The sequence below is a fragment of the Bufo bufo genome, chromosome 7 (genome assembly GCF_905171765.1).
Source record: "Bufo bufo chromosome 7, aBufBuf1.1, whole genome shotgun sequence".
Lineage (NCBI taxonomy): Eukaryota > Metazoa > Chordata > Amphibia > Anura > Bufonidae > Bufo > Bufo bufo.
In genome coordinates, this window is record NC_053395.1 from 162256142 (window position 1) to 162279002 (window position 22861).

Here is a 22861-nt window from a genome sequence, read left to right on the forward strand (position 1 = left end):
GGGCAGTGATAGAGGCGTGTCTATGTAACTAGCGGGGTGGGAGGAGCTATAAACTATCTGGGTGTTGTTAGGGGCGGTGCAGGAGCTGTGGTAGAGAAAGGAAAAGTGCATGATGGGTTTGGTTGAATACAGCAACAGGAAGCGCTACATGTAGGGTGTAACCAGAGGGATTTGTTTACATGGTGGAAATGGGTCAAGAGAGTCCACATTGGAAAAAAAAAGCATGGGGAAGATGTACATGAGGTAAGCAACTACACGTGCATATCTGTTAAAAACCATAGCAATTCCATAAAAAAAAATTAAGGTTGGGTTCACAACATGTGGACTTTTGCATTTTTAGTGCAGTTTTTTACACTTGTGTTTTCTGTTACGTTTTTTTGCATTAATAACTCCAGCTCTAGATATAAGCTGAAAGAAGAAATGGGCCGCACAAGCATTTTTTGCTAATGCTAGGGGCCATATTTTGAGTCTCTGACATTTTATAAAGAATGCAGTATGCTGAAGCTTTTGGCATTTTTTTCTGCCATTTTGACATCGCCTTTTCTATTTGGCAAACTGTCAGAAAAAATATGGGTCCCGCAGTCATGAAGGAAGAATGTTGCTAAAATTTTTTAATAAAGACTGCATGTGTATTGAAATAGAGAGGCACTCAAACAGATGGGTACACGTGAGAGACCAAATAGGTAAATGTTGTAAAAAATATGGTGCAATTTATTCGATACAACTAAATGGCATAAAAAGATACATAAAATGGGATAATAAATAGGTAATTTCCTATGTGGGATCGTAGATGAACTGTCGCATAGGTAGAGTCCACAATGACGCAAATAAATATGTGCAGCTGGAAAATAAATAGATATAGGGATAAAGTCCCGCTATAAAGGTAAGTCCTATTATGCTCGTAAATCCTATTTGATAAAGTTCTATTTAATAAAGTTCGTAGCAATTAATCTCATAATATGACTTGTTGAGTAATCACTGTTTGGTAGTGCGCTTCCTTGTGACGTCCCACGTGTCAAAGCGCTTACCTCGGTGTAGATTAGATCAAATACAAACAGCAGAGTATAGTTGCTTGCTGATAGCATAGATCGGAGCTCCGATGAATTACTCCTAATCTCGCTAGATGAGCTGTTACCTTTCTTTCGTATGATATGTAATACAGGCTCAAAATCGCAGGCTGAAAAATCGCAATGAATCTTCGATCTTTTTATCGCGGAAGTAGGAGTTTGCCTTACTTTCGTATATTGCTGTAGATAACTTGCCGTAGGTAAATTCGATCACCAGTGAATCTTCACTCGTTTTCTCGTGCAGATATTTTCATGGATATCTCTCAACAGTGCATGGCCTTGCTTGAAGTGTTGGACTCTTTATGAATAAACCATAGATCCCAGACGCGTTTCGAAATAGATCCCTATTTCTTCCTCAGTGGGTTTATTCATGTTGAAGAGTCCAGGTCCTTATATACCTATCTGTCGATTGTTAGGGCGCATCCCATCAAATTAGGAAAAGGCGTAAGACATAGGTAAGAGATGGACTGGAAGATCTTACACAGCCCTTTTCTCTATGATGCGACATTGCGGTAGTGATGCGTCTTTGATACGTTTTTTTCGGATACACATGCGTTTTTTGGTAGATAATTGCTAAATATGATAGCAATGACAGCCAATGTTTTCAAAACAAAAGCAATTTGCGGAACGGCACGGACAGCCTTCAATATAAATGCCTATTCTTGTCCGCAAAGCGTGGACAAGAATAGGGCATGTTATATTTTTTTAGCGGGGCCACGGAACAGAGCAACGGATGCGGACAGCACACGGAGTGCTGTCCGCATCTTTTGCGGCCCCATTGAAGTGAATGGATTCGAATCTGAGCCGCCAAAACAGCGGCTCGGATGCAGACCAAAACAACGGCCATGTGCTTGAGGCCTTAAGCAGGCAAGCTGTATTTTTTACCATTTGGGGGTATGCATGACTAATTACCTTTCACTGAATCTTTTTTGGAGAGGCAAAGCGACCAGCAAATAGTGGTTCTGGCATTATAATTTTTTTCTGTTACAGTGTTCATTAGGCCAGATAATACTTTTATTGTTTAATAATTCAGACATTTTTTTGGGACACGGCAATACCAATGGTGTGGCCTGAGCAATAAGGTCCTAGGATGTCTAGAGCTGTGAAGGTGCACTATAGTATTGTCCTGACCTCCTGTGCCCGACCTCTACCTGTTTAGTGGACTGATTCTGTGCTGCCTGTCCTGACTCCTGTGTGACTTTCATACTGATCCTGTACCACATGCCCTCCTGATTGAACAAACTCTGCCTGCCCTGACTTCACCCTGTCCACTGACCTTGATCCTGTCAGTCCTTTTGGTGCCACATACCAGTGTCTTTCAACCCACCTGGGTTAGCTGTCACTAAACTGAGCTTTCTTCAAGAGGTAGCAAAGCCCCTCAATATCTTGTCTAAGTCACCCAACTTCCTTGATCTCAAACAAGCCTATTCTTTAAAGGAACCTGTCACATTGAAAATACAGTCTATACTAAAAGGCATCTATTCGTATAGAGTAGGAGTTGCAGAATAGATTGATATACAGTTTTATGGGACACGGATCAGCAAAATTAGCAATTTATTAATCTCAAAAAACATTTGCTCCTTCTGGACTTAAAATAGCGTCAAAAATAGGCGAGCGCTGGCTCAGCTATTTCTGTCAGCCCCATAGAAGTGAATAGAGAAGTGGCCCCGCTTGCACAGTGCACTTCCCATTCATTTCAATGGGACTTCCGAAAATAGCTGAATGTTCAACTCGACTATTTTTGGCACCCCCATAGTGACAAATATAAGGTGACCATGCATGCGAAGTGCACCTTCCAGTTATAGCCTGTAATATTATTACCCTCCAGAAATACATCCAGGCCCCTCTTGAATTCCTTTATTGTACTCACCATCACCACCTCCTCAGGCAGAGAGTTCCATAGTCTCACTGCTCTTACCGTAAAGAATCCTCTTCTATGTTTGTGTACAAACCTTCTTTCCTCCAGGCGCAGAGGATGTCCCCTCGTCACAGTCACAGTCCTGGGGATAAATAGATGATGGGAGAGATCTCTGTACTGCCCCCTGATATATTTATACATAGTAATTAGATCTCCCCTCAGTCGTCTTTTTTCTAACGTGAATAACCCTAATTTTGATAATCTTTCAGGGTACTGTAGTTGCCCCATTCCAGTTATTACTTTAGTTGCCCTCCTCTGGACCCTCTCCAGCTCTGCTATGTCTGCCTTGTTCACAGGAGCCCAGAACTGTACACAGTACTCCATGTGTGGTCTGACCAGTGATTTGTAAAGTAGTAGGAATATGTTCTCATCACGGGCATCTATGCCCCTTTTGATGCAACCCATTATCTTATTGGCTTTGGCAACAGCTGCCTGACACTGGTTTTTGCTGCTTAGTTTGCTGTTTATTAAAATTCCTAGATCCTTTTCCATGTCAGTGTTACCGAGTGTTTTACCATTTATTATGTACGGGTGACTTGCATTATTCCTTCCCATGTGCATAACTTTACATTTGTCAGTGTTAAACCTCATCTGCCACTTATCTGCCCAAGCCTGCAATCTATCCAGATCCCTCTCATGCTTTATTCTACTATGTCAAGTTGCATCACCTCGTGCCTACAGTAATATGACTATTCAAAAGATAAAATACGTTTTATTACCTAGTTCATGTGACTGTGGTGACAGCTCTAGTGTTGTAACTTTACAGCTATTTGCTGCTGCACTGTGTACATGCGGCCACCGAACGTATGAAAATGGACAACCGTACATAGTTGATAATATGGATACACCAGTACAAAATGTTAAACAAATGGCCAGTTACATAAAAATGATTGATTTCTGGAAACTCTTTTAAGGATTATTTGCTTGTGGGATTAAAACAGTTTTAACTACCTGAAACAGTTTCCATTGCTATTTGAGGTGAGGCCATACTCATAGCATTTAGTAGGTTCAATCATTTCAATGATTCTTGCTATGCAACTTTAAAACTGTTGTCCACCTTTGGCCAGATCCCCCATGTCACCAGACCAGTGGAGGGAAGCTTACGCTGGGTTCCAGATCCTTTAGTCCCACAATTTCACTGCTTCTTCGGTCCCCTTGATGGGGGTCACATGGCCGCTGCAGCCATGAGTATAGCCATAGCTATACATGTTGCTGTCACTTCAACATTTCTAATGCTGTCTTCAGGGGCGGACACAGGCAGCAAAGGGCCCCTGTGCAAAGGATGTACCTCCCCCCCCCCCAAAAAAAAAAACCCACACGTACAAATATAAACATATATGTGCAAATAAAAAACATTTTGTGAATATGTTTACAATATGTATATATATTCTTTTCATACTAGGTCATGCCTCTAACTCTGCCCAAAGCATAACTATACACACCCAGTCCCCTTAATGCCCCCACATAGTAATTATTCCCCCTTTGTGCCAGTACATAGTAGTTATGTCCAGATATGTGCCCCCTCACAGTAGTAATGGTCAGATATGTGCCCCCTCACAGTAGTAATGGTCAGATATGTGCCCCCTTCACAAGAAGTAAAAAAAATATACTCACCTAGTTCCTCATGATCACAGTTCAGCCGCTGGCGCTCCACAGCAGTAGCAGGATGTAGTGTCACACATTGCTCTGCTGGTCTGTGTAGGAGGAGGAGCACAGCAGATTCCCGGCCGCACCGCTCCTCCTCATACACAGACCAGCAGTGTGATGTCTGACACTACATCCTGCTACTACTGCTCCCTAGGCCTTCAGCTATCCCTCAGGACTCCCTCATACACTTGGACAATTAAAGGACTGACCTGTTCCGTGTGCACTTGGCAGCTGAAGGCATCTGTGTTGGTCCCATGTTCTTATGTGCCTGAATTGCTGAGAAAAATGATGTTTTATTATATACAAACAGGGGCGTTACCATTACACCTCTCCCTCCAGTCTTCTATACCATGCAGTTCCATGTAAATAATACCAGTCGTCTCCCACCAGTCTTCTATATGATACAGTCCCATGTAAATAACCTATCTTCCTTACAGCCTTCTATACCATGCAGTCCGATGTAAATAACTTCCCTCCTCTCCCTTCAGTCTTCTATACAATGCAGTCTCATGTAAATAACACCAGCCCTCTCCCTCTAGTCCCATGTAAATAACTTTTGTTCCTTACAGTTCTCTATAACATACAGTCCCATGTAAATAACTTAAATCCCCTCCTTCACCTTCCTCCAACACATAGTTCCATATAAATAACATCACTCCTTACCCTCCAGTTTTCTAAAATATCCAGTCCCATGTAAATAACACCAGTCATCTCCCTCCAATCTTCTATGACATACAGTCCCATGTAAAAAATATATCTTTCTTATAGTCTTCTATAACATACAGTCCTATGTAACTGACACCCCTCCCCTCCCTCCAGCCCCTCTAACATACAGTTCCAGTTAAATAACATATTTCCCTCCCACAAAGCAGGGAGGAAGTATAATGGGAAGAACCACATCTCCCAGCATTTCTCTGGCACTTACATTCATTCCATGGCATCACAGGTCTCCACTGCTGAGCGCCTCCTCTTTCTGCACTGGTCACATGACGGTGACCTCATCATAGGTCCTACCACCATTTCCACTGCTGAACAGATCACATGACTATGATGTCATCGAAGGTCCTTCAGCTATGGAGTGTAGACACAAACGGGCAGCAGATTTGCAGTAAGTGCTAATCAGGCCCCCCCAAACTCCGCCCCCTCCCGACCTCCACACCAAGGTGTCCAGGTTACCCTGTTGGCAGAGGTAGGGAATGAAAAATATGATAAGATAAAAAAATAAACACCTCTGCTGGCACTGGGAAGGGCCCCCTCCCTTGCTGGGCCCCTGTGCAGCTGAACCAGCTGCACAGGTGGTATGTCCGCCCCTGGCTGTCTTGTCTTTTAAGAGTTTCAAAGAAATTGGATACAGTCCTAAGAGACTTTAGACTGTCAAACAACTCTTCTGGCAAAAAGAACACTTTCGATTAGGGTCAAATTTATTAGTTCCTAAATCAAATCGGCCAACCGTTTTGTTTGTATTGGACCTGAAACAAATTTCAAGAAATCTGCTCATCACTAGTAGGCATGTGTCAACAACATATGGCAGAGTAACAGTCTAAACTGGATGGCCTTAGACCACTCAGTCATAACTATACGGGCTACAAAACAGATCTCACTCGTTGAGGCACTAGACCACTCATGGTGTCCTGTGGTATCTAGCACCAAGATGTTAGCAGATCCTTTAACTAAGAATGAAAACACATAAGCAAAAAATGTTCACAGCTATGCAATGGTTAAAACAGGATGCAAGAATGCAGATCCTGTTGCATCTTGTTCCTACTGGCTTCTATTGTATTAACAACAGGAAGTATTCTTAAAGGGAATGCACCACTGACATTTTTTTCTGCCAAGTAAAACCAGACACAAAAGTTTTTTTCTAATAATATTTTTATTTATTTTACTGACATATTCAGACATTATCATCACTTGTTTTCTGATTGCAGATTCATTTATTCTATTTCCTGAACATGATTATAGTGGTGGCCATCTTGCATGACTTGTTAACAGCATTTAGAGATATACTTTACAGTAGCCACCATAGGCCATAGAGACAATGGTCAGGAGTGGACCTTATTGACTTCTATTGGAGTTTTCTAGGTGTGTTCTGTGACCTTGCAGACGCCATTGTACAAGGAAAGAATAGATAAGATTTGATAATCACCTGTTGAAAATAATGGATCCTGTGTCATCTATAGATAGGTGATATCTGTCATTTTAATTGTGCCTGTGATGATAATCAGAAACCTGCAGAAAAGTGATATGTACAGACCAAGAAGGGGCACCTATTATTAGACTTAATTTTGTTTAGATATTGACAAGGAAAATCAAAAATATACACCAAAAATTTGTTAAAAATATGTTTAACATAAAACATTACTTAAACAATAGGTCATTTTCTGAAGACAAATCCCCTTTAAATAGAAGAGATAAATAGAACCTGCATCATTTTGAAAATTTGCCCAACAAACAAAAAAAGCTGTCGCTTTAAACAGGATACAAAAATATGATTTTAGCCTAGCCTTAAAGGGGTTTTCTAGCTTTACTAAAAAAAAATTTACTGGGCCCCTGAATGTGGTACACCAGAAATAATTTATCTGTTGTAACAGCGGCTGCTGTGCACCGCTGTTCCACTGCTTACCACCGTGGTCCCGGGCGCCGTGCTCAGCGGTGATCTGTAGCCAGAGCTTCCCATTCACTGCTGCAGCTCTGGGCTCTGTTTGTGTACGTGCTGTGGTTCTGAGGATCCTTTCCACAGTTCCATCTCAACCCTGGCCACAGCATGCTTGCCGCTGTTTTTTTGCAGCGCTTCCTTAAAGGGAAGAGGAGGATCGGGGGTGTTTGCCGCAGAGCGCGGCGCTGGGGGGGGGGAGCACTTAGCCTCGCCTCTGGGAGGCGATTTAGGTGATCTTGGAGGAGTTCTTAGTTTTCAAATTTAGGCGGGCACGGCACTTCAGAGGGGCGTTTCTGGGCACCGTGGACAAAGAATAACGCCCCTCTGGGCTCCTTACAGCTTCATTTGAATATCATAAAAAGCGTTTTTTTGAAGAAATGACAAGACACAGAATAAAAAGAACAAGACATATGGAAATAAGGTACTTTATTACACATGGATTCCTAAAAATTTTTTTTTGCTAATATGCTAGTGACAGATTCCCTTTAAGGGCCGGTGCGGGTCACTTCCTGGGTTTTATGGGTTAGGTCATGTGACCTCGCTGACCAATCCTAGCCCTCATCTGCATATATAAGTGGCTCATCCCCCTTCCCAGATGCCTCTGTGTCAATGTCCTTGTGCTCTGCTTAGGTTCCTGATAACCACTTGTGTTCCTGGATTCTATTACTCGTCTGATCCCTGCCAGCTTGCCTTGCCTTGCCCCGGATTGCCTGACCAGTACCTGTGTTGCCTGCCCGGACCTTTTGCCTGTCTGACTATGCCACTACCTCATCCTTTGGTCCTGCACTGTTGCTCCTGGTAACAACTCCGCCTGCCTGACATTACCTGTACTTCTGGTACCTTTCTTGGGTACTTCCTGGTCCTCCTGGACCAGCTGCCTCGTGTACCTATCCTCCTCAAGAGGTAGCGACCTGGTGTTCCCCTGGGAAAGTCTATCCCCACCATCAGGGGTATTGTGATGAATCGGGGGGTTCACTTAGACAACGACCTTAGAGTAGGTAGGACACGTGGCACAGTGGGTTCACCCCCGCTGGTTTGTGAAATCTGTTCACCTGCTCCCCGCCCCTCGGTTTCAGCCTAGAGATTCCGTTCAGTCATGCTGCTTGTCCCTGGCCTGTAAATTTCCAGATAGGGTCACATGCGGCACTGCAGCCATTCAGTGGCTTCAGCAGTGATATTCCCTTAAGCAGCACCTCACTGCTTGGGTCATGTGACACTTATGGCAGCGGCGCATGTGACCCCATCTGAAGTTTACAAACCAGGGACCAGAAGCATGACCGAACAGAGTCTATGAAACTGAGCATTGTGGAGCAGGTGAGTGGATTTTTTATTTTAGGTGGGCCACATTCCGGGGGCCTAATAAACGTAGTTGGTAAAGCTGGAAAACCCATTTAGCGCATTAGAAAGAGTGTTTAAAGGATAAATCACAACATCTACAGACATAGTGAACAATGAGTCATATAGTTTGGCAACAGAAATAATAAAATCTCTATAATACAATAGTACAATGAGAAGACAGAAAGATTATAAAATTTGCTGACTCATATTTCCTGGTTATTTCATTCTCTGCAATAATATAGTATCTGTCTACTTAAAAAAGTCTATAATATACAAACGTATTTGATGTTTTTAAAAATTCTGTTTCTTAGTGGTAAAGAGCATTTATTGTTAGAAAATGACCTATAGTTTCAAGTACTGTATTTTTCGCTTTATAAAATGCACCTGATGATGAAGTACATCTAGGTTTTTGAGGAGGAAAAGAAAAAATACTTTTCATCAGACCTAAGATCAGATTCCCATGTCAGATACCCGTATCAGACCTCAAATCAGTCCCCTATATCAGTCCTCAAATAAAACCCCCATATCAGTCCTCAAATCAGACCCCCATATCAGATCCTCAGATCAGACCTCAAATCAGACCCCTATATCAGATCCTCAAATCAGACCCCCTTTAGACCTCCATGTCAGACCCCCATATCAGACATTGGATCAGACCCCCATCAGAGCTAAAAAACAACTCTTCTGCTCCACCGCTACGGGCCCTCGCTATGTCCTGACGCTGTACGCAGTTAGGACAGTGCAGAGCAGACCCGGAGAAGACCAGGAAAGGGTGAGTACAGGCAGTGCCTGAAACGTATCACTCACAGCTCCCCGTGACTCCTGCATACCAGTGAGTGCTTCCATAAGGCCCCTTTCACAAGGGCGAGTTTTCCGCGCGGGTGCAATGTTTGAGTTGAACGCATTGCACCTGCACTGAATCCGGACCCATTCATTTCTATGGGGCTGTGCACATGAGCGTTGATTTTCATGCATCACTTGTGCGTTGCGTGAAAATCGCAGCAAGCTCTTTTGTGTGTTTTTCACGCAACGCAGGCCCCATAGAAGTGAATAGGGCTGAGTGAAAATCGCAAGCATCCGCAGCCAAGTGCGAATGCGGTGCTTTTTTCACGCACGGTTGCTAGGAGATGATCGGGATGGGGACCCGATCTTTATTATTTTCCCTTATAACATGGTTATAAGGGAAAATAATAGCATTCTGAATACAGAATGCATAGTACAATAGGGCTGGAGGGGTTAAAAAATAATTTAACTCACCTTAATCCACTTGTTCGTGCAGCCGGCATCTCTTCTGTCTTCTTCTGTGAGGAATAGGATTTTTGATGACGTCACTACGTTCATCACATGGTCCGTCACATGACCCATCACCATGGTAAAAGATCATTTGATGGACCATGTGATGAGCGCAGTGACGTCATCAAAGGTCCTATTCCTCACAGAACAAGACAGAAGAGATGCCGGTTGCGTGAACAAGTGGATTAAGGTGAGTTAAATTATTTTTAATATTTTTTTAACCCCTCTTGTACTATGCATTCTGTATTCAGAATGCTATTATTTTCCCTTATAACCATGTTATAAGGGAAAATAATACAATCTACACAACCTTGAGTTCGGGTCTGGGTACCACATTCAGTTTTTTATCACGTGCGTGCAAAGCGCATTGCACCCGCACGATAAAAACTAAACAACGGAACGCAATCGCAGTCAAAACTGACTGCAATTGGGTACCTACTCGCGCGGGTTTGCCGCAATGCATCCGGACCTTATCCGGACACGCTTGTGTGAAAGAGGCCTAATGGAAGTGCTCAGTAGTATTAAGCTTTATAAAACGCACAGACATTTCCACACACACAAACTTTTGGTGAAAAAAACTGCATCTTGTCAAGCAAAAGATACGGTAAATCTTTATGTTAGACACTAATGTGGAAACTATTAAAATTCACAGAAAAAGATGGAAAATATCCTGCTTGATATGATAACTGAATATAAGTAGGACCTGCCTGACTGAGACCACCTTGGCGCTTGTAGGCGGGCACAGATGTGTTTTGATCAAAATATATTGTCTGAGAGTCTCAGAGTGAGAGCTTAGTCCATATATAATGTTTGCATCTATAGTGCATTATTTTCTGTCATTTTCCTTTAATGTGGAAACTGCCCAAAAGAAAAACTCTTTGTTGCCCATAGCAACAAATCACGATCCAGCTTTTATTTCATAATCTGCTCCTAAAAGATGATCTGTGATTGGTTGCTATGGGCACACGATTGTATGTATTTTGGGGTCCGCAAAAAATATGGATGACGTCCGTGTGCATTCCGTATTTTGCGGAATGGAACAGCTGGCCCCTAATAAAACAGTACTATCCTTGTCTGTAATGCGAACAATAATAGGACATGTTCTATTTTTTTTTTCAAAACGGAAATACGGACTTACGGAAATGGAATGCGCACAGAGTAACGTCTGTTTTTTTTTTTGACCCATTGAAATGAATGGTTCCGTATACGGTCCACAAAAAAAAGGAAAGAAAATACGTTCCTGCGCATGAGTTCTAAGGCCTCTTGCACACGAACGTTGAGCATCCATTCCGTGCATTGGGGACAACGTCCGTGCAGTGGCCGGGACGTATCGAGACCCAACTTTCAACTTGAATAGGTCCGTGATCCATCCGCACCGCAAAAAAATAGTTTTTTTCGGTGCGGAGGCACAGACAGAAACACCACGGAAGCACTCCATAGTGCTTCCATGGGGTTCCGATCCGTGCTTCCATTCCGCATCTCCGTGATTGCAGACCCATTCAAGTGAATGGGTCCGCATCCGTGATGCGGAGTGCACACAGGCCGGTGTGCCAACGTTCGTGTGCAAGAGGCCTTACTCTTAGTGACCATCCCTAATGATCAAGCAATTGTTTTTATTTTTTCATCATTGCATTCCAAGAACCATTTGTTTGTGGGATGAGTTGAATGTATAATTTGTATGACTATTTTGGGGAAAAGGCGGGAATGCACTGCCCTGCTTATGTATTTTTTTTTTTTTTTGTCATTTCACACAAAGAGTCAGCCTATTAGGCTTCCGTAAATGGCTACAGAGTCCACTGCCATACTCTTCACCATAATGCACGGTTACTCATCAGCCACAACGGTCACTTTACCTGATTATGGAGAAGCATCAGCAGCTAGCTAGTGTGCACCAAATTATGGTGCTTCAGAAGGGGACAGGATACCAGAGCAGCCATGATATGTCCAGAAGAAGTAAGCATACATATTGAACACTTACTACCAGGTTTTCCCACAGATTACGGTTGATTGCATGGGATCCCAGTAGGGGAACACTTTGTGATTAGAGTACTGTTAAGGGCCCTTTCACACGAGCGAGTTTTCCACGCAGGTGCAATGTGTGATGTGAACGCATAGCACCCGCACTGAATCCTGACCCATTCATTTCAATAGCTCTGTGTACATGAGCGGTTTTTTTCACGCATCAGTTCTGCCTGCGTGAAAAACGCAGCATGTTCTATATTCACGCAGCCCTGGCCCCATATAAGTGAATGGGGCTTCAGTGAAAAACGCATTGCATCCTCAAGCAGGTGCAAATGCAATGCGTTTTACTGATGGTTGCTAAGAGATTTTGTTTGTAAACCTTCCGTTTTTCATCATGCGCATGAAAAACGCATCAAACGCATTGCACCCGCGCTGAAAAAACTGAACAACTGAACGCAATCGCAGACAAAACTGACTGAACTTGTTTGCAAAATGGTGCGAGTTTCACTGAACGCATCCATATCGTTTGTGTGAAAGAGGCCTAGGGCCCCTTGCAGACAAGCCTTCCTCCCGCAGCAAGTTCACAACGCAGCTCCCGGCCTGACCTCCCATGTGCTGCCGGAAGTCACGTAGCATTATATTGATTTATGATGCTATGTAACCCTTACAGTTCTGGAATGTATTGGATAACACTGGCATAATTCTGGAGAAGCTCAGCTCAGTTAGAAGAATTGGTCCACAGGACAACTATTAGTCATGTACTCCGGCAGCTTAACAAAAAACTGCCACACCGCCAAGTAGGTGATTTTACCCCCAACACTCCGCACTGACTGACTGCTACCGCCACTGCCTCCGTAAACCCCTGCACCACTACTTTCCGAGCCGGTAGGCTACTGTGAAGCGGGTGGTCTACCCCAGGCATATTTTGCTCCCGACCACCCACCCTGCTGACTCCCGGCCACGCTACCGACTTGCTGGCTCCACTGCTGCCTCGCGCGCAAGCTGCCATACTCTTCTCCCGATGATGATGAAGCCCCTTCGTCACCCGGCTCCCAATTGCAATAGGCTACATCATCGAGTACTGTCTGCACATCAATGATGTCCTCCTCAATGGTCTCTGGGCCAGGAGCCTCACCGCTTGCAATAACAGCTCCCACGCCACTCTCCTCATCACTACTTACCCACCTACCGGAGGAAGCGGTGGATGTCTCCTCCGGATCTTGGCTGGGCAGTAGCTGCTGACTGTCCTCTAGTAGCTCGTCCTCGCTGTATAGTGGAGCTGAGCCCACAGCATACAATACTTCTCTGGCTGAGGGAACAGAAAAGGACAGAGGCAGGTTGAATAAAGGTGAGGGCACAGGGCCTGCTCCCGGGCCATGCCAAATAAGCGTTGTGTCTGACGAGCCCAACGAATCTTGGCTGGGGATGTCTGATGTCATTGGCGACGAAGTCGAAGATTGAGTCAACCATTCAAGAACCGCTGGGTTGCTGGTCAAGACATGACTGCTAGCTGACACTGGGAGCTCAGGCCTCTCGAAGTGACCCCTGCTGCCACGGCCCCTTACTCTGCTGCGACCTGTGCCTGCACCAGAAACATTTAGGACTGTACCCCTCCCCTGTGCAGGGCCTGTCACTTCTCTGTCTGACATACTGTTAGATCAAATAAGTAAATAAAAAGGAAATTAATACATGGCAAAAAGGGCTGTAATTTTCTCATTTCACCACACAACGGCTAATAAGCTCCTTTCCCCCCCCCCCCCCACTAATACACGACAAAAAGGGCTTTAATTTTCTCACTTCACCACACAACAGCTACTAAGCCCCTTTTTTCCCCCTACTAATGCATGCAAAAAAAAAGGCTTTAGAACATATAACTGCGGCCAGGAACGGCAAAGAAAGTTTTTTTTTGCTACTAATACACGCTAAAAAGGGCTGTAATTTTCTCACTTCACCACACAATGGCTAATAAGCCCCCCCCCCCCCCCCCCACTAACACGCACCAAAAAGGGCTTTCATTTTCTCACTTCACCACACAACAGCTAATAAGCCCTTTTTCTTTTTCCCCACTAATGAACACCAAACAAAAGACTTTAAAACATATAACTGCGGCCGTGAACGGCAAATAAAGTTATTTTTTTTGCCACTAATACACTCCAAAAAGGGCTTTAACTTTCTCACTTCACCACACAACAGCTAATAAGCCCTTTTTCTTTTTCCACACTAATATACACCAAAAAAAGACTTTAGAACATACAAACCGGATTCCAAAAAAGTTGGGACACTATACAAATCGTGAATAAAAACTGAATGCAATGATGTGGAGGTGCCAACTTCTAATATTTTATTCAGAATAGAACATAAATCACGGAACAAAAGTTTAAACTGAAAAAATGTACCATTTTAAGGGAAAAATATGTTGAATCAGAACTTCATGGTGTCAACAAATCCCCAAAAAGTTGGGACAAGGCCATTTTCACCACTGTGTGGCATCTCCCCTTCTCCTTACAACACTCAACAGACGTCTGGGGACCCAGGAGACCAGTTTCTCAAGTTTAGAAATAGGAATGCTCTCCCATTCTTGTCTAATACAGGCCTCTAACTGTTCAATCGTCTTGGGCCTTTTTTGTTGCACCTTCCTCTTTATGATGCGCCAAATGTTCTCTATAGGTGAAAGATCTGGACTGCAGACTGGCCATTTCAGTACCCGGATCCTTCTCCTACGCAGCCATGATGTTGTGATTGATGCAGAATGTCGTCTTGCATTATCTTGTTGAAAAATGCAGGATCTTCACTGAAAGAGATGACGTCTGGATGGGAGCATATGTTGTTCTAGAACCTGAATATATTTTTCTGCATTGATGGTGCCTTTCCAGACATGCAAGCTGCCCATGCCACACGCACTCATGCGACCCCATACCATCAGAGATGCAGGCTTCTGAACTGAGCGTTGATAACAACTTGGGTTGTCCTTGTCCTCTTTGGTCCGGATGACATGGCGTCCCAGATTTCCAAAAAGAACTTCGAATCGTGACTCGTCTGACCACAGAACAGTCTTCCATTTTTCCACATTCCATTTTAAATGATCCCTGGCCCAGTGAAAACGCCTGAGCTTGTGGATCTTGCTTAGAAATGGCTTCTTCTTTGCACTGTAGAGTTTCAGCTGGCAACAGCGGATGGCACGGTGGATTGTGTTCACTGACAATGGTTTCTGGAAGTATTCCTGAGCCCTATCTGTGATTTCCTTTACAGTAGCATTCCTGTTTGTGGTGCAGTGTCGTTTAAGGGCCCAGAGATCACAGGCATCCAGTATGGTTTTACGGCCTTGACCCTTACGCACAGAGATTGTTCCAGATTCTCTGAATCTTCGGATTATGTTATGCACAGTTGATGATGATAGATGCAAAGTCTTTGCAATTTTTCGCTGGGTAACACCTTTCTGATATTGCTCCACTATCTTTCTGCGCAACATTGTGGGAATTGGTGATCCTCTACCCATCTTGGCTTCTGAGAGACACTGCCACTCTGAGAAGCTCTTTTTATACCCAATCATGTTGCCAATTGACCTAATTAGTGTTAATTGGTCTTCCAGCTCTTCGTTATGCTCAAATTTACTTTTTCCAGCCTCTTATTGCTACTTGTCCCAACTTTTTTGAGATTTGTTGACACCGTGAAATTTTGAATCAACGTATTTTTCCTTTAAAATGATACATTTACTCGGATTAAACATTTGATCGGTCATCTACGTTCTATTACAAATAAAATATTGACCTTTGCCATCTCCACATCGTTGCATTCAGTTTTTATTCACAATTTGTTTAGTGTCCCAACTTTTTTGGAATCCGGTTTGTATAACTCCGGCCGTGAACAGCAAATAATATTTTTTTTTGCCACTAATAAACGCCAAAAAGGGCTGTAATTTTCTCACTTCAACAGACAAAGGCTAATAATCTCCTTTTTTCCCCACTAATACATGACAAAAAAAGGCTTTAGAACATATATATAACTGCACCGCACAAGGGCTAATAAGACCCCAATAACGAGAACGGTTTTCTGGAATTACAGAGGTATTGCAAACTTGAAATGAGCAGCAGTATAATGGCAATTTGAATCTGCGGTCAGTGCAGCAAGGTGTAATAGGATTGTTCCTATTACTCAGGCTGTACACTTCCATATTGAACCCTGTTCTGCTTCAATACTGTAGAATAATTCCTCCCTATCCTTTCCCTACACTTCTAATGCTAAAAAAATGGCTGAATCCAAGATAGCTGAGGCTATTTATAGAGCTGTGACATCACAGGGCTGGCTAGCTGCTGATTGTCTGTATGCATGGCATTGTGGGTGATCCCTCGTTCCCAGAGTTCCTTGCTCCATGTCCTAACATGTGCAACAGCCATTTTAGTAAAAAATTTGATTCGTTACCACGAGGCATGAGGAAATTCGGATTCTGTGCGAATCTAATAATTCCTGAAATTCGGATCGAATTCCACTTCATCAGCTTTGATTCGCTCATCTCTAGTCAAGAGTAACATAGTGACCGAATTAATATGAGTTATGCCAGGAATTGTTATTAAAGAGGTTGTCCAGGGAAAATATCTTTAAATGGGTTGTGCGAGACTTTATTACTGATCGGTGGGGGTTCGACACCTGAGACCCCGTTGATCAGCTGTTTGAGAAGGCACCGATGCTCGCACCGCAGCCTTCTGGCAGCTTTCCCTAGGCTGAGTGATGACACGTCCATTGGTCACATGACCTAGGCGCAGCTTGAATTGAAGTGAATCGGGATGAGCTGTGATACCAAGCACAGCCGCTATACAATGTATGGCGCAGTACTTGGTGAGTAGATAAAAGACCTCAGCGCTACTGGCTTCTCAACCAGCTGATAAGCAGAAGTCCCAGGTGTCGGACTCCCACCAATCAAATACTGATGACCTATCCAGAGGATAGGTCATCAGTATAAACATCTTGGAAAACTCCTTTAAAACAGCTTAAGATTGTGTAAAAATATTAAAATTGCCATAGTCACTAGTGTTGAGTGAGCACCAAAGTGTTCGGGTGCTCTGGCCGAACACATCAGGATGCTCGGGTGCTCTACCGAGCACCTAAGCACATTGGAAGTCAATAGGAGAACCCAAGCATTAAACCAGGCACCCCCTGCTCTGAAGAGGAGAGGGTATCTGGTTTACAGAAAAAGGTTAGAAATTTCTGAAAACACCACCAAAATGGTTTGGAAACAGCATGGGGAGGACATCTGGATGCATCTTGGACTTCTATTACCTATGACATACAACAGACAACCACACAAAGGCTATATGCCAAAAGCTGGGTATGTGCAAGCCAACAATCTATCCATGAGACAGATACAGTCAGCATACCTTACAATGCAGCCTTGTGCACTATGAGATATTCAAAACCAGCTTTTTTTTTCCCCTCAGACAGGAATATTTACGATCTATCACTCATAAACGTTCCATCCCATCATCATTGGACTTTATTGCATACTTTCTTATCAAGTTCTATCACTCCTAAACGTTCCATCCCGTCTGAGGAAAAATGTATTTAAAAAAAATAAAAAAGACTATGAAACCAGTAGATGGCGCTGTTCATGAGTGGTGTTGATCGCAAATATTCTAATCACAAACTTTTATCGCAAATTTTCCATGCAAATGGTGTTTCAGCTGAAAAAAAAGACAGATTCAGCGAATTATGCAAATGAGTTTACATGACAAAACTGTATAGAACGGTTATTGAATATTATAAATAGGACAATCAGAAAACTTTTTGTCACCCTAATGATAATGATCTAGGTGCGCAGGTCCACCCAAGCCATCCAACAGATTGAAGGTTGGGGGTGCAATACTTGAGTTGCCCTGGGTGCTGCAGCCCACGCTACGCCACTGACTATGATCATCAAGATAGGAATACCTCTTTAAATCAAGTAGATCAAACATTGCAGCTTACTACAAGGGCAGACAGACACCACAGGACTAACACAACAAATTATTATTATTATTATTTATTATTAAAGCACCATTCATTCCATAGCGCTGTACATATGAAAAGGGGCATACATACATAATACAGACAATTGCATTAATCATAAACAAGACGAGTTACAAACTGGTACCGAAGGAGAGAGGGCCCTGCCAATCTACATGGTATGGGAAAAGGACACAGTAGGTGCGGGTGAAGTTGGTCATGGCGGTATAGAGGCAGCAGGGTCACTGGTTGTACGTTTCTTTTGAAGGATTCCACTGTAGGTGAGAGTCTAATATGTTGGGGTAGCGAGTTCCAGAGTGTGGGCGATTGTGGAAAGAGGTGATAAGTGGAGAGAAGGAGGTCTTGTGAGGATCGGAGAGTGCGTGTGGGGATGTATCAGGAAAGTAGTTCAGAGATGTAGGGAGGGGACAGGTTGTGGACGGCCTTGTATGTATTTGTTAGTACTTTGAACTGAATTCACTGGGCAATGGGGAGCCAGTGAAGGGATTGGCAGAGGGGAGAGGCAGAGAAATAACAGGGTGGGAGGTGGATTAGTCGGGCAGCAGAGTTGAGGATAGATTGGAGGGGTGCGAGAGTGCTAGATGGAAGGCCACAGAGGAGAATGTTACAGTAGTCTAGGCAGGAGATGATGAGGGCATGTACAAGCATAAGGCAAGCGACGATAGCGGAACACTTTTGAACATTTTCAATAATTGATTTATATTTATTCATTACATTTTTGGAACTGTGCAAAAATTAACTACAAGTTAACATAATAACAATAGTATAGTAACAATAGTATCACCAGTAAGCGTGGGCAAAATTGTTATTGATTTTTATTTAATCGTGTCATGCTCTGTGTGTGGCATTTTCCCTACTTTTCTGGTGATTGAAATATATGTGTGTGGCAGCTTTTAATGGCTTTTTGCATAGGGTTTTCTTTTACCCATGTATTTTTATCATATTGATCAAAAGAGGAAGTGCCATAAAAAGGGGGGTGTATGCTTTCTTATATAAAATTTCAAGCCATGCAAAAAAAGGACATAAAAACAAAAGGTGCTCAAACACACTACGTAGCGAAAGTTCAAAAACAACCCTACCAAAATGGTTGCGCAAGTCAGGCATTTTTTGGATGCCTTTTTTGGGCTCAAAGACACTATGACGTAAGGCTACTTTCACACTAGCGTTTAAGTTTTCTGGTATTGAGTTCCGTCATAGGGGCTCAATACCAGAAAAAAAACACTTCAGTTTTGTCCCCATTCATTGTCAATGGGGACAAAACTGAACAGAACGGAATGCTCCAAAAAGCATTCCCTTCTATTTAGTTGCGTTCCCAGACTGGAGAGCAAACCGCAACATGTTGTAGTTTGTCAAAAATTGTATAGTGGCTCACCTGTTTAGTGACTGGAGTAAGGTGCTCTAAGTCGTATCTGATCCACCCATTTTGGGTGATCCACCCACCCAAAATGTACAAAAAGTATTAATATAGAGACCGGCAGTCTAAATCTGAGGTCACGCAGAGGGTTGAATATGTAACTAATTTAATATCAATAATAAAAGTACATAAACACACCCATGAATCAAATACAATCCAATAAAATAAAATTAGATAGAATAAAATAAAAAAGGATACCACCCCCCCGTAATATGTAGGTATTAGTTCTGTGACATTTATACTGCAACCACCTAATAGGGAGAAAAAAAAAAACTGTTTAAAACACTATGAAGAGTATAGAAAAGGAGCACAATATTTGTGCTATTTAGCTGCCAATGTAGATGCCCTATTAGTCCACATCAAATCTGTCTCTGTATAGTCACCATGTGGTATTTATAGTATAGCCATCAGTTCAATATATAACACTGCAGGATGGGTTCTTAATGTTACTTGTAGAGCAGATATAATATTACTACAGGGTTGCAGCACAGACCAGAACTGGGCACGCAGTAAGTCCTGTATCTCAGCTCAGAATGTCTTCAAAAGGTGTACACATATAGCAACAAGTTTGTGATAGTAAGTTTCATCAATTACCTCCGTATGTTAAACGTGCTTAATCCCGGTCAATGGTGAAGTATGCTTAATCCCGGTCAATGGTAAAATATCGCTGCTCTGATCAGTGCACTAATCAAATATCACCACTTCTGCCAACCAACAGGGACAGTCAAAAATTATCTCAGCGTGTATTTTTCAATACTTCCACTGCTAAGTCCATTTGGCAGATAGAATAATAGCAGGCCTGTGCTCACCGATGTTTAACAGTGGCATCCCACTGTACAAGGGTGTGCTGGCCGCTTACCTGTTCCGGCGTCCGCCCGGAGCTTTCGCTGTTGGTGAAGGCTGGATGCTTTGCCTACAATTAGCCTCCCAAGTGTTGCATCCAGTTCGGAGTCCCACGTGTGTGTGTGTTGGCTCCGTGTATTTTTCTTGTGCGGACAGATCGTTACTTGATAATGCTAATGGAAGTGCTTCTACTTTCAATGCCCAATATATCCTTTCTCAGAGCGGGGTGTATGCGTGCTGTATCCTCTCTTTTACACCAGACGCATTTTGAAGTCCATTCCCAACTTCTTCCTCAGTGGTCACCTGTTACCCCCTGTTGCAGTCCTTTAGTACCCTCACCGGGTTGAATAGAAAAAGTGAAATGGATCCCACATTACGATATTTAATGACACCATAGAATTATTGTTGAGGTACCGTTGCGTTATAGTTGTTCACATTTTTTTTCATTAGCGGAAATATAAATATAATAGGTTGTTCCATTTCCATATACATTTATTTCTCAATAACATGGAAATATGTGAAAATATATCATATTCATTCAAAAGGGGTTTGAATATTGTGATAGAGTTCCTAGTGCGATAGAAAAAGTTTATAATTTTTTTCTTTTTTCTGTACCCCCTATTCCAAACAAATCTATATCACTTCTCATGTGTCACAGAGTTATAATGGAATAGGACTCTCGCTGGAATAGAGTAGAATAAAACGAGATAATCCATTCCTAGATTTATGATATATGAAAAATACAGAAGATATATAATACAAATACAGAAGATATATAGTAAAAATATAATAAAAATATATGATAAAAAGCATGTATAATAAAAGTATGTATAAAAATATTTATATATGGAGAAACATATAAAGAAAAATACACCAGATTATCATACTCTTTGGTTCCAAGCATCTTTGTAAACATAAAAAACATACATAATCGATATCAGAAATATTCCCGGAAAAAAGGGGGAGTGTATATCCGGAGAATGTACTATTTCTTTTTTTTATACAACTTCTTCTTTCTTAGTAGGGTATTTGGAATACTGTATAATAATAATAATAATAATCATAGTCCTAATCATAATATTGATAGAAGTATGGGGACGGGGGCCTTGCACCAAGGGGGATCGGGGTGCTGATAAGACAGCCTGACACCGGATCTCCATCGGTATCAAGGCACCCGCCCCGTGTTTACAGGAAGCCAAAAAGTTCAAGTTCAGCATTCAGGCCTTCCGGTAAAAGAGTATTAAACTCAAATATGTATTTTGACTCTAAACGGGATGTTCTCATGATGTGATTGCCTCCTCTCCATTGTAGATCCACTTTTTCGATTGCTGTAAAGATTAGGCCTTTTGGGTCTTGGTTATGATGTGTTTTAAAGTGTTTGGAAAGTGAGTGTTTTTCATAGCCTTTTCTGATATTGTTGATGTGCTCTGATATTCTCCTTTTTAAAGTTCTCTTTGTCCTGCCCACATATTGTCTTTTACAGGGATATTCTATGACGTAAATGACATTTGTACTAGTGCACGTAAGAAAATGTTTTATTTTTGGTTTTTCTGGGAAAGGAGGTTGTCTTGCAGTTACTGCATTTATCACACCTGTAAAATCAGTTTAACTTTAACCAACCGTTCATAGAGTTCGTTTGTTTTCTATATGGTTTGATGGAGGGGGCAATTTTTATACCCAAATTTGGGGCCTTCGTGTATACTATGTGGGGTTTAAGGGAAATGTATGGATTTAATGACTTATCCTTTAGAATGTGATGCCAGTGTCTTCTTATGATTTGTTAGATTTTACTTTTGTGCTGGACATTGAATGGTAAGATTATGCGGATACTATCTTCCTTTTTTATATTTTTCTTAGTTTTGACGTTTTCTGTGTCAAAGAAGTTTGTCTGTCTAAGTTCCTTGTCTTCACTAGAGAGGCTTCTATATTCTCTATAGGGTATTTCTTTGTAATGAATCGTTTCATTTGTTCAGCTTCATGTTCGAATTGCCCATTTTCCGTACAATTACTCTTTATAACTCGGAACTGGCCTGCTGGAATGTTAAGGAGCCATGTTGGTAAGTGACAACTGGAAAAAAGGATCTAACTATTTCTTGCTGTAGGTTTTTGAAAAGTGCTGCATATTAATTTGTTGTCCACTACTTTGATCAGTATGTTCAGAAATTCTATCTGGAATTTATTTACAGTAGAAGTGAAACGTAAATTGACAGAATTCTTATTGATTTCCTCCAGAAATGATTTGAGTTCTACATCACCTTTCTTCTAAATAAAGACAATGTCATTAATATACCGATGCCATAGTACCAGGTTCGTCCCCAGACTGGAATGGATATTGTGATCTTCCCACACAGCCATAAATAAGTTTGCATAGCTGGGGGCGATCCTGGTACCCATGGCAGTGCCTCTAGTTTGTAGGAAAAATTGGGACTCAAAATAAAAATAATTGTGTGTCAGGATGTGGTCAATCTCCTTTGCCAAATAGTCAATCTGTTCTATTTGAAAGAGGCCACTCTTTTCCAGTTGTGACCTCACAGCATTAATTCCTTGTTCATGTTCAATTACTGTGTATAATGACTGCACATCTAAAGTTCCTAGGGTCCAATCCGATTAGAATTCCAAATTTTCTATAATTTTTATAATTTGTGTAGTGTCTTTTATGTAAGATTTTGTGTTTCTAACTACCGGCTAAAGTAATTTATCTATATATTGTGAGATATTTAATGTAA